The 10785-nt window shown below is 42.5% G+C and overlaps 1 pseudogene; it reads left to right on the plus strand.

The window, feature by feature from the left end:
* Positions 1 to 1151: 1151 nt before the first annotated feature.
* On the plus strand, positions 1152 to 2012 carry LOC116536736 (annotated as a pseudogene).
* Positions 2013 to 10785: the final 8773 nt, after the last annotated feature.

Raw genomic sequence — 10785 nt, forward strand, 5'->3', positions numbered from 1 at the left:
TGATCATTAAAGACTAAACGTGTGACATGTTCCACACTCACTGGATCCACCATTTCTATAATTCACTGAAAGGGGATAGTTTGTTCTGATAACATAAAGTGTCCTTTTTTTCTTCATTCTAGGGCTTTCTAACTTAGCCAACTGTGGTGGGGGTGAGGGCAGGGGGTTTTACTGTCAGATAAGTCCTTATTTAACATCTTTATTAATGACCTAAAGTAGATTAAGCTACCCATGAGTGAGTAGCCACTGAACTGAAAACAAGGACAGGTCATGCCCGAAATGTAGAGGCGACAGCAATGTATTGTGATATTGCGGGCAAGCTCATCGCAGAAGCTCTGGTTACATGGAACTGGGCCAGACCTGTTACCTCACTGCAGCACATATAGGAAAATGACTGACCCACCACTCGGAAGGAGGTCTGGACTGAAAAGACTGTGTGGGAAAATCATAAAAGTGCCTGTGTAAATCTTACATAACAAAACTGAAAAGGGATTGCCCGAGAAATGACAGAACTTTATACGATCGTTCCCCTTATCCATGATTTTGCTTTCTGTGCTTTCAGTTACCCATGGTCAATAGCAGTCCAAAAATATTAAATGGAAAAATCCAGAAATAAACAATTCATAAGTTTTAAATTATGCACCATTATGAGTAACATGATGAAATCTCATGGCATTCCAGCTCCATCTTGCCTGGGACATGAATTCTCCCTTTGTCCAGTGGGTCTATGCTGTCTATGCTACCCACTTGTTAGTTACCTAGTAGCCATCTCAGTTATTAGATTTAAAAAAAAATTGGCCTATGCAACAATCCTGCACGTTCTTCCCATGTACCCCAGAACCTAAAGTGCAATAAAATATATATTTTTAAAAAAATTGGTCAGACGTGGTGGCTCACGCCTGTAATCCCAGCACTTTGGGAGGCTGAGGAGTTCTAGACCAGCCTGGCCAACATGGTGAAACCCTGTCTCTACTAAAACTACAAAAATTAGCTGAGCATGGTGGTGGGCACCTGTAATCCCAGCTATTTGGGAAACTGAGGCAGGAGAATTGTTTGAACCCAGGAGGTGAAGGTTGCAGTGAGCCGAGATCTTGCCATTGCACTCCAGCCCGGGTGACAGGGCAAGACTCTGTCTCAAAAAAAAAAAAAAAAGTAGTTTTTCTCTTCCCGCCGCCCAAGATGCCGAAAGGAAAGAAGGCCAAGGGTAAGAAGGTGGCTCCGGCCCCTGCTGTCGTTAAGAAGCAGGAGGCCAAGAAAGTGGTGAATCCACTATTTGAGAAAAGGCCTAAAAATTTTGGCATTGGACAAGATATCCAGCCCAAAAGAGACCTCACCCTCTTTGTGAAATGGCCCCGCTATATCAGGTTGCAGCGGCAGAGAGCCATCCTCTATAAGCGGCTGAAAGTGCCTCCTGCAATCAACCAATTCACCCAAGCCCTGGACCGCCAAACAGCTTCCCAGCTGCTTAAGCTGGCCCACAAGTACAGACCAGAGACGAAGCAAGAAAAGAAGCAGAGGTTGTTGGCCCGGGCCGAGAAGAAAGCGGCTGGCAAAGGGGACGTCCCCAGTAAGAGACCACCTGTCCTCTGAGCAGGAGTCAACACTGTCACCAGCCTGGTGGAGAAGAAGAGGGCGCAGCTGGTGGTTATTGCTCATGATGTGGATCCCATTGAGCTGGTTGTCTTCTTGCCTGCCCTGTGTCGTAAAATGGGAGTCCCTTACTGCATCATCAAGGGTAAGGCAAGACTGGGACGTCTAGTTCATAGGAAGACCTGCACCACTGTCGCCTTCACACACGTTGATCCGGAAGACAAAGGTGCTTTGGCTAAGCTGGTGGAAGCTATTCGCACCAACTACAATGACAGATACGATGAGATCCGGCGTCACTGGGGAGGCAATGTCCTGGGTCCCAAGTCTGTGGCTCGCATTGCCAAGCTAGAAAAGGCAAAGGCTAAAGAACTTGCCACGAAACTGGGTTAAATGTAAATAACGGTTTCTGTAAATAAAAATAATTAATGCAAAAAAAAAAAAAAGTACATATACAGTTTGGTATTCTTTGCAGTTTCAGGCATCCACTGAAGGTCTTGAAACATATCCCCTGCAAATAAGGGGGGTGGGGGTGGGAAACTACTGTATAATTTCTGTGCTGTGAAAAATTCAGAAATAAAATTGAAGCAAAATAACCTGTTAAGATCTGAGGAGAAAATGGTACAGGAAAGGAAACTTCATAACTTCGTAAGAAATTAACTCAGCAGAATTTCCAATCTTAAATCACTGCATAGCCAATGTGTGTGATCACTCTTGACTTTAAGGAATTCTTGATTTGGTTTGAAAGGAGAAATTCATTAGTACACTGGAGAAATCCATGTACTCCAAACCAGACAACTTTTGGAAAGGGAACAAGCTTAAAGCTCATACCCAGAGATCCATTACGAATGGAGTGGTCATCAGACAGTGGTCTTTTGAATATGCCAAGCACTTTACAAACTCTATTAATCCTAACAACTCTGTGAAGTTGCCATTATTATCTCCATTTTTGTTGATGAGGAAACTGAGGCTCAGAGAAGCTAAGTGACTTGCCCAAAGTCCTTCAGCTAGTAAGTGGCAGAACCTGCCTTCAAACCCTAGGTCTGTCCATGCAAGCCTTTATATTTCTCTGCTCATGACATTTTAGAAATGGCACAAGGGCATGACATTTATAGAGCATCTTTATCTAAATTGCCCATCCAGAGCCACCACCTCCCCTGTCCAAAACTCAACAAATAGACACAGTGCTCCTAACAGTTATGCTCTACCACCATTGGCAACGTAGTGTAAACCCTCACACTTGAACAATGCCCCAAAAGTCAGTTTGGGGTACATTTGATATTAGGCTTTCTGGTGACCTAGGGAGACCAACAATAAGTCTGCTTACTATGATTACACATAATGGCATTCTGGGCATGGAGGAAGCCAGGGAAGAAGCTACCATGGCAGCAGGGGACTACACTATCAAAATCCCCTAATAAAACTGGGAGAAAAGCCAATAATTAAGAAGAAGGAGATTAACAGAGATAATTGCCGGGATTCAGTGCAGTAAAATAAACGCAACTCAATAAATCCCAACACAGCCATGGCCTTATATGACTAAGACACCTGCAGACTTAACTTCTAAGCATGTTAGCTGAGTAGCTCTGTCATTGAATCAAGGTCCAAGAGAGATCATATAAGCGGTAATATTGCACACAGGGTCTGAAATAATCCTTTCACTGTAAAGTATCTCTTTCTGAATTCTACCATTTAAAGTTTCAGAAAAGCCACATGAAAAGTTATAGGGATGATTGAACAGTCTAACTAAAAAAAAAAAAAATCTATGAAGGAAAGTGAAAGAAATGAGGAGTTTTTCAATAGGCAAAAAGGAAAATAGGAATAATTTAATAATTATCTCTAAGGAAATTACAGATTTGATCTTACTGGAGATGATCAACTATTGCAAATTTTAAAAATTTGCCAAGCATGCTCCTAATATGAATCCATTCTAGTTAAATAATTAGCTCTGTCAGGAAAATTTTCTTCTACCCAACACAAGTTCCAGGTTATTATTATTATTCTTTTCTCTCCCTGGAATTAGGTTTGATAGCAATTCTTTTCTATAACTAATTCTTTAATAATTATTTTAATTATTCTACATATCTATCTTTTCCATTTTAAATGTTCAAAGAAAAACTGAAACAAACTAGTTGGCTAGGGTATCTTGGGGGAAATTCTTCTAGGAGGTAAAAGCAATGAAAAAGAATGTATTTCTATTCATAAAAGAAAGCCCCAAGAGTGAAAAAAGAAATCACATAGCAACAGCATCGTAGTCAAATTCTTCTTTCCAGATGGGGGATTGGAAGTTTATCCTTTTGGCTTTCACTTTTTAAGTTTCACTTTGAAGCAACCCAGAACCCAAGCGTGAGGAACTGCAACAACAGCTTAGTTTTATAGAGCACTTTACAGTTTACAAATCATTTCACATTCTTTTCCCATTTGATCAGTCTGTTAAGTCTATGAGAGACAGGGTGTAGGAATTTTGGTTCTCCTCTGGCAGATAAAGGCCTTCTCCTTGCAGGAAATATTGGTGGAATGGGGCATAACTAACAGGACATTCAAATGTCCTCGTTTGAATCAAGGTTCTCCACAGAAACAGAACCAATAGTGTGTGTGTGTGTGTGTGTGTGTGTGTGTGTACTGTATGTGTGTATAGTGTGCGTGTATGTGTGTGCATGTATATGTATATGTATGTGTGTGTGTGTGTGTGTGTGTGTATATGGGGGGGGAGATTATAGGGAATTGGCTTGTGCAATTATGGAAGCTGAGAAGTCCCATGATCTACAGGATGCAAGCTGGAGACCCAGGAAAGCCCATGGTATAATTCTAGTGTGAGTTCAAAGACCTGAAAACTAGGAGTGCCAATGGTGTAAAACTCAAGAGCAAGAGAAATCCAGTTTCAGCTCAAGCACTCAGGCAGAGAGAGAACAAATTCTCCCTTCCTCCACCTTTTTGTTCCGTTTGGACCTTCAGTAGACTGGATGATGAAGCCACGGTGGAGAGGGTAGTCTGCTTGATGCAGTTTACCCACTCAAAAGAAACACCCTCACAGACACACCCAGAAATAATGTTTAGCCAAATATTTGAGCACCTCAATCCATTCAAGTTGACACATAAAATTAACCCCATCACATTCCCTAACCTCATCCCAAGGGGGAGTTTTTCACCTCTGAGGGAACCACAGGAGAGGTGATCCCCCTTTACTCTGTTCTAGTCCCTACTCAGGTAGTAGCCATCTCAGGACACTTCCTCCCAAGGAGGTTTGGATGAAATCACCTTTGAAGGTCCCATTCAACTCTGGAACTCACAATCCAGGTAAAAACAGAAACTCATGGCCAAAAGCCATGGCAGAGCAGCCAGCAGTAAGAATTAAGGAGCCTTTCCAAATGCAGAGGACAATAGAGGAATAGAGGGGACTCATTTAGAAAAATACAATCTAAAATATTCGGTGGAATGCAACCTAAAGGGGAGTTTGAGATGGTTCTTGAGGCAGACAGACCTGGACTCTTTTCCTATGATCAAGACAAGTTAGCCAATTTCTCCAATCCTCCACTTCTCACAGGTGACATGGGGATTAAAATACCCCACCAGGAACTACTGATACACACAACAACGTGAATGCGTCTCATGAACCTTATGTTGAGTGAAAGAAGCCAAACACAAAAGAATATCACATCATATGAGTACATTAATATGTACTTCCAGAACAGCCAACATGTATCTATGGGTATAGACATCAGAATAGTAATAGCCTCTAGGGTGGGGAGAATTCCCTAAAAGGGGGCACAAACGAACTCTTTATGGTGACAAAGTGGTCTGTATTTTCACTGTGTTGTGGGTTGCACAGGTGCACACACGTATCAAAATGTATCTGACTGTACAGTTACAATCTGTGCATCTTACCTAATGCTATATCTTAGTGACAATTTCAAAAATGCATCTATTGTTGGGCTGTTCTAAGAAATGAACAAGATAACATAAGGAAAGTGTCTAGTGGCGTACCCAAACACACAGTAGTTGTTCAAGAAATGATGGCTAAAACACCCTTCTTAAAAGTAACCGACTTCAGAAATCTTAATAAGTCTGCATCATCCAGAAATCCAAGATGATTCCAGTGCAGGGACAGGCCATAGAGATCATTGGCTCCCTCCTGCAGTAGCCTGCTTGTGGACTCCCCACCACTGCAAGCCCCTGGCTTCAGTGGGCAGGCAGGTGGGTACTGTCCAAGAAAGCTGGCAGCAGGCAAAGACCCATAGGTGCACAGACCTGAGATAATCCTGGGCAGGGCTGTAGTCCCCAAGAGGCTAAAAGAGGACCCAGCTAGTGATTCCCGGTCCAGAAGAAATGCTCTCCAGACTGGAGACCCAGAGACAGACTGAAGTGGGGAGTAGGAGTGAGGGGGCGGGACAAAGACCTGGCTTCTAGAACTCAGTATCAAGGGAGGGCCTGGGAAGGAGGTAGAGGTCAGCTCTTAAAACAAAGCAGGAGGAAAATGAAGGTCTTTCTGAAGACATAGCCTGAGCATTAGATTTCGTCCAGAGCCTCGGGTGAAATCAATTCTGGATGAATCCAGTTGGCTCTGCTATCACTCAGGTTGTCTAAAATTGTCCTGGATTGAACACTAGGATGACACTTCTTAAAGGCCAATGTGCAAATGAATCCCCTAGGGATCCTGTTAGAACGCAGATTTTTTTAAAAAATTATAATAAAACAACATAAAAACGCAGATTTTGATTCAGTAGGTCTGAGATGAGGCCTGAAATACTGCATTTCTAACAAGTCTCCAGGTAATGCCCATGTTTTTGCGGTCCATGGATCACACTGGGGTTAGCAAAAGCCTCCTAGAAGATGCACTCTGTGGCAGCAATCAGGTAACCAGGATGATCTGCTGTATTTTTCAAATCTCTGTTTCTTCAGATAGAGAGAAGGAAATCACCACCACCCCTAAAACACATGCACACGTGCGCACACGTGCGCGCACGTGCACACACACACACATAACATTAAAACCGTGGAAGTCAATATTCTATGTGGCACTCTAAGCACCCCACTCTTATTTATTCTGGAGTTAAAACACTGCTGTAGATGGTGTTGCAAAGAGATTTATAGCTTTTAATCTTCTCATATAGCACAACTGCTAAATACAGTATAATATATGTGACAGGAATTAGTCCAGAATTTATTTAAGACTTTTCCCCCTCAGTTCATATGTCAAAAGATTGCCATTTCCAATTATTTATTAGGAATGTGATGTTTTTCAAGGTGGATGCATTACTCTTGTTATCTGCTTTCAATTAGCTGAGAATTTACTATGCTCAGCCAAATGTCCATTCATCAGTAAATTCCAGATTCCTGGCAGTCTGATTAACTTCCCAGGGCTCTTCCTTTATAGTTAAAATAAATGAGGCTGTCTATGTCTCATGCTTGCTTGCTTATGGAAGGAAACAGAATAGGTTTTGGATGAAGAAGAAGGAGGAGGGATGGGGGAGGAAGAAGAGGAGGAGGAGGAGAGAAGAAAAAGTCTTAAGCAATCAGGAAAGATCAAAGATGGAGATAAACACCAATCATTCGACCTAAAACTACCCCACACTAAAGTATATTCAGTCATATCAAAACCCAGCAACCCAGAGGTACAGTGCCTTCAGCAAAGGATTAGATGACTTGAACTTGGCATATTATATCTTGCTGTGGGACCTGGTGTAATGGGAGAAGCATGAGCTTTGGAACCAATAAGACCTGGCTCTGAATCCCAGCTAAGCCACTTAAAACTGGAGCACCTTGGGTAAGTTGTCCAACATCCATTTTAAACTCTTTAGGTTTCCTCCTCTGTAAAATCACGACAGTAATGATGAAACTGCAGATTTGTCATGAAATTGTGTGTATGTAACCACGACCTCAGCTAAGGTAACCCTGCCCTTGAGTTTCAAATGGAATTTACTCAAACGTCTTCCAATGTGTGCAGAGGACCTTAAATTGCTTCCAGCCTCTCTGGGGACCTGACGGATTGGGGATAAAGAGATGGGAGGTGGTTAATGCTGGTCCTAGCCGTGGCTGGCCACAAGCTCTTCCTTCTGAATGAGTCCTGTTCTGAACCTCCCCAGAAACATAGGACATTCCTATTCTTTTCTTTGTATTCACACACATCCCAAAATCAACCCACTAACACAAAGTCATGTGCGTATAGCTGACTTTATTACTGACAATCTGGGGAGAAAATGGAAGTTTGCCTTGCAGCAATTCACACACTTACAATTGAATAATAGCCACCCCTGCATTCATAGTCTTCCACAGCCATTTTTGCTAACTATAACTCCAGCTAGCAAATATATGACTTAGTCCTCTTTCAACCTTCTCTGTCTATCTCTCTGTCTCTGTCTCTTTCGCTTCTGTATGGGTGGGTAGGCGAAAGGCAGTAAAACAAAACCTAAGCTTTCTTGCATCACCCTACTCTGTTCAGTTCAGCCTTCTCATGGCTCTGATCTCACTTTGGGGAACCCACTTTGGACCTGGGGCTTTACATTCCAATGGCTCTTCAATGTGATCTTCTATGCAAACACAACTCCACAGTTCCCTCACCCTCAGGGATCTTTGGCTCAGCTCACTGCAGTAGAGCCCAGATACACGTCCTGCAAAGCTACATGCATCGCACATTCAGGTACCTGACAAATGAGGCTCCCATTTTAATATTTGCTAAATAACAGGATTTCCTTGGCTGCTTGGCTGTGAAGTGGTCAGGCTGGTGAAATATGCCTTACATATTTTTAAAAAAATTTTATCCCCCAGGCTTTTTTGTTTTTTTTTAAATTTATTATTATTATTTTTTGAGACAGGGTCTTGCTCTGTTATCCAGGCTGGAATGTAGTGGCGCCATCACAGCTCACTGGAGCTTTGACCTCCCTGGCTCAAGCTATCCTCCCACTTCAGTCTTCTGAGTAGCTGGGACTACAGGCACACATCACCAATGCCCTGCTAGTTTTTTTTAAATAGAGATGGGGTTTTGCCATGTTGCCTGGACTGGTCTCCCCCATGTTTCATTTCTTAGTCTTTTTGTGATATTTTCTGAGAAATTATCTTCAACTTTCTTTCAACCCCTCTACTAAAATTTGTAAGCACCCTATTTTAATTTCCAAGAACTCACACTTCTGCATTTTTTCCATTTTATCAAGTCATATTCCTGTTTCATGAATCCATTGTCTTCTCATATAAATAGGAGCATGAATGATTATTAGACTTTTTTATTGCTGCCATTATTGTTATTGTTGAAATTTTTTTCTGTTCCCTGAATTTTCCCATTTCCTGTGGGTCCCTTCATTCTACTAGTTTACTTGTTTGATCTCTGCCTTTTGTATGGCAGAGACATTTCTCCAAATGTCTGCTGATTCTTGACTGGCTACTCGTATTTAAGAGAGAAGCGCCACAAAGCTGAATGGAAGTTCTGTATGCAAGGATAGTAGAACTTGTCAACTGGTGGCCTTGTTGTAGGGAAACCTGGCAAAAACCAAGCTGTTTCATTATGGCTGGGGTGCTGCCAATCTGGAGTAAAACCTGGTGGGCAATATTCACAAAGAAGGATGGAGAAAGGAAGCACGAGGTCTCACGATGTAGTGTGGGATCTTCAGTTCCTCCATCATTTGGGCATTCTATGCTGTAGAGCATAACGTGTTGCTCAAACTTCAGCTCACATAAAAATGACCTGGAGGGCTTGTTAAATTACAGATTGCCAAGTTTCACCCCAGAGTTCCGATTCACCTGGGAAGTGATGCAAGTCCTGAGATAGTCTCCCAGCTCCCATCAATCAAACCCATAGGACAATAGAAAGTGGCCGATGGGTGATATGAGGCACTCCAAAAAAAAAAATCTCTTCCGCCAAATTTAGCAAATGAACGTCCAAAGTTAAAAAGTTATTCCCCTTGGTTAATAAACTCTCTTCTCTTTTTAAAAAAATAAATGTAGCTTTTTTTTTTTTTGAGACCGAGTTTCACTCTTGTCTCACAGGCGAGGGTGCAATGGTGCAATCTCCATCCACTGCAACTTCTACCTCCTGGGTTCAAGCAATTCTCCAGCCTCAGCCTCCAGAGTAGCTGGGGTTACAGTCACCCGCCGCCACGCCTGGCTAATTTTAGTATATGTTTTTTAGTAGAGACAGGGTTTCACTATGTTGGCCAGGCTGCTCTTGAACTCCTGATCTCAGGTGATCCGCCTGCCTCGGTCTCCCAAAGTGCTGGGATTACAGGCATGAGCCACCACGCCTGGCCATAAATGTAGCTTTTAATTGATATATTTAACATAAATATTTATTATTATTTCCTTTTTAAAATTTTGACTTTTAGATACGGGGTGTACATGTGCATATTTGTTACATGGGAAGATTGCATGATGCTGATGCTTCAAGTACTAATCCTGTCACCCTAGTAGTGGGCATAGTAACCAACAAGTAGTTTTTTAACTCACCCCCTCACCACCCTCTAGTAGCCCACAGTGTCTATTGTTCTCATATGGACAAACTCTCCTTTTAACTACGAACATCGTGGAATGAAACTCACTGAGGAATGAGATCTATGTTCCCTCCTTTTGAATCTTGGCAGGGTGATGTCTGTTTACGTCAATGGATTAGGTGGAAATAGAACTGGGTAACTTGCAGCTCTGGATCATAAAAGGCTACGAGGCTTCTGCTTAGTTCTCCTGAAACATCACTCGGAAAACCCTGCTGGGATGCATCCTCTTGAAATTCAGCTGTCCTGCTCCAAAAAGCTCAAGCCACATGGACAGGCCACATGTCAGGGCTTCAGTTAACAGGCTCTGGTGAGCCCAGCCTTCAAGGCATCCCAGGTGAAGCCCCAGACATCATGGAGCAGGGACAAGCCATCCCCACAGTGTCCCATCCAGACAACCAGCCTTCCCTGTCTAGGCCAGAGAGCCTGCTTCATACACGCTCAGAGTAGCATTAACCAGGGCTGCAAGTTTACATGGGCACATGTGATGATGTGCCTTCTCCTCAAAGACTTGAGCTACTTGAGGTCAAAAACACACTGCTTCCTTCATTTTCACATACCCAGAGCTTAAAACATGCTTGGCATATAGCGGGAATTCACTAATCTCACATTATTCATTTGTAAATGGATTACTCTAAGCAAAGCATCTCAACGAATGTCTTTATAACTCCAGATTCCATTTCTCATTCTCTCCGAAGAACAAATAATAGCTAGCACAAGTTTC

Source organism: Sapajus apella, unplaced genomic scaffold (genome assembly GCF_009761245.1).
Source record: "Sapajus apella isolate SASKATOON/1434 unplaced genomic scaffold, GSC_monkey_1.0 scaffold103, whole genome shotgun sequence".
NCBI classification, from domain to species: domain Eukaryota; kingdom Metazoa; phylum Chordata; class Mammalia; order Primates; family Cebidae; genus Sapajus; species Sapajus apella.